Consider the following 2,500-nt stretch of genomic DNA (forward strand, 5'->3'; position numbering starts at 1 on the left):
CCAACACGGTAGAAGATGTTCAGGCATTTGTAGATTTGGTTGAATCTAAAAGGCCAGCCACAAGTGATCAGCTTAAGAGAATCAGAGAAGCGAGTGCAAAGGATGCCCAGCTCCTGAAAGTGATGGGATTCACACTGGAAGGGTGGCTGACCCATGTGGAAAAAGTTCCCCTCCAGATACGAGAGTTTTTTGATTCTCGTGGACACTTGTCAATGAACAACGGTTTATTAACATATGATGATGGAATAGTGATCCCTGCAGACATGCGAGAGGAGATACTGGAGCGCATTCACACAGGTCACCAGGGTATAACAAAGTGCCGCGAACGTGCTAACCTTTCTGTGTGGTGGCCAGGTATTTCAAAGGAGATAAAGGCAAAGGTGGAGTCATGCCAATTCTGTCAGGAAAACCAACCATCACAAAGGAACCACTGATGACCACAGACCTACCTGATAGACCATGGCAGAAGGTGTCCACCGATTTGTTTGAGCTAGCCAGTCAGAAGTACCTAGTAGTGATGGACTATTATTCAAGGTTCATTGAGATATTAAGCCTAGTTGAGACAGCAAGCCAAGTTGTCATCCAGAAGCTGAAGTCAGTGTTTGCAAGATGGGGAATTCCGGAGGAACTAATAAGTGACAATGGTACACAGTTTAAGTCACTACACTTTGATGAGTTCAAAGCAAAGTATGGATTCAAACACACCACATCAAGCCCGCATCATCCCCAGGCAAATGGTACTGCAGAAAGTGGCGTGCGAATCGCTAAGAGGATTTTGAAACAGGAAGATCCATTACTTGCCCTTATGGCCTATCGGGCAACCCCAACCCCAGCAACTGGAAAGATGCCATCAGAGCTGATCATGGGAAGACTGATATGTACTACACTTCCAACACTGACCAAAGTTTTAGAGCCAAAAAGCTTCCAAACCATACAGCAACCAAAAGAGCTGATATCAAAGCCAAACGGGGCTACAAGGAGTCTTTTGACAAAAGGAATGGTGCGAGAGAATTACCAAAGCTACAGCCTGGAGACCAGGTCAGAGCCAAGCTGGATAATGATAAGCAACTTGCAGCTGCTTATTGACTGAGAATACTCTTTCTACACTGGCTTGGCTACGTGATTATATTAGTAAGTCTACGACTACTTTCCACAATGATTGGTAGCTTCGCTTCTGTCCCATGTAAGTTACAGAAAAGAATCAAGTCTATCATTGACAGGATCATAGTCTTTGAAATCTGATAGAGAAGAAGAGGGGACCTCTGTAATAAATTGTCTAAATAGTTCCAAAAGGGAATCACAGTCACCTTCCAGAACTTTCCCAGCATTTTCAAGGTAGTCAAAACTCTCTTGAATTTTGTGATAGAAACATCATGGTCACTCAGCATGTTCCTTGGATCTAAGCCAGATACATTCCTCTGAATTGGTGCTTTGGCAATCAGTTTGCAAACAATTTTCACAAGGAATCCCTTCCATTCCATCTGAAACTGAAGATCTTTTCTCTGAAACAGAGGACTTTTCAATCACCTCCTTGATCTTCTTGTCAGTTGTAAATAATAAGGGGCCCAGGATGCTACCTTGAGGTACTCCATATTCAATTGGTATTGGATCGGAAACAGTGGAGTGAATCCGTACAACTTGATATCTATTTGTGAGATAGCTGTTAAACCATTGTAGCACGCTGGTTGAGGTGCCAACGTCTTGTAGTTTTCTTAACAGTATTTGGTGGTCAACACTATCGAACGCTTTGCTCATATCTAGGAGAACACAGGCAGTTAATTTCTTATTATCTATTCCTTTAAGAAAAGCGTCAGTCGTGTGAAGTAGTGATGTTTCAGTACAGTGCCATTTTTTGCTTCCGTTTTGTTTTGTCGTTAGCCTCTTCTTTGTTGTCAGATAGGTGACAAACTGATTATAAGCGACTCTCTCACAGACCTTTGACAATGCAGGTAGTAGCGAGATTGGTCTGTTATTGTTCGTGATTGCCTTGTTTGGGAATAGGTGTGATTTCGCCTGTTTTCCAGATCCCTGGGAATGTTGAAGATGAAAGAGAAGCATTGATGATTGATGTAACAAAAGGCAGTATAATCGGCAGGCAGTCTTTAACGACTCGAGTTGGCACTTTATCAATCCCAGGAGCCTTATTAGAAGGAATTGCATTTATAATGTCCTCGACTTGTTTACATTCAACAGAATGAAATGTAAATTGCTCAGATGTCGGAAAACTTCTAGGAGTAAAGATGCTGTTATTCAAGTCGAAGTTATTCTCTTCAGCCAAAGATTCTATTTTGGAATTGGTTGATTTTCCAACTGATGCAAAAAATTTATTGACAGTATCCGCCACGATCTTGTCCTCTTTGCTGTAGACTTTTGAGGAGACTGGTCTTTTAGGGATGCAGAGCCGGATTGCCTTACAAATACAATTTGTGCTCCGTGGGTTGTTTTGGATCTGATCTTTGATGAATTCACGCTCCGCTGCTCTGATTGACTTCCTGACTTG

General features: G+C 42.3%; 1 protein-coding gene and 1 pseudogene across 1 annotated transcript in view; both read right to left on the reverse strand.

Annotated features, from left to right (window-relative positions):
- Positions 1-2,500, reverse strand: part of LOC137992667 (ribonuclease P protein subunit p14-like) — a 94,867-nt gene that overhangs the window by 27,683 nt on the left and 64,684 nt on the right. The gene's annotated exons all lie outside the window — the stretch shown is intronic.
- The window catches only part of LOC137986971 (uncharacterized), a 13,890-nt pseudogene continuing 12,429 nt past the window's right edge, over positions 1,040-2,500 (reverse strand).

Source organism: Montipora foliosa, chromosome 2, assembly GCF_036669935.1.
Source record: "Montipora foliosa isolate CH-2021 chromosome 2, ASM3666993v2, whole genome shotgun sequence".
NCBI classification, from domain to species: Eukaryota; Metazoa; Cnidaria; class Anthozoa; order Scleractinia; family Acroporidae; genus Montipora; species Montipora foliosa.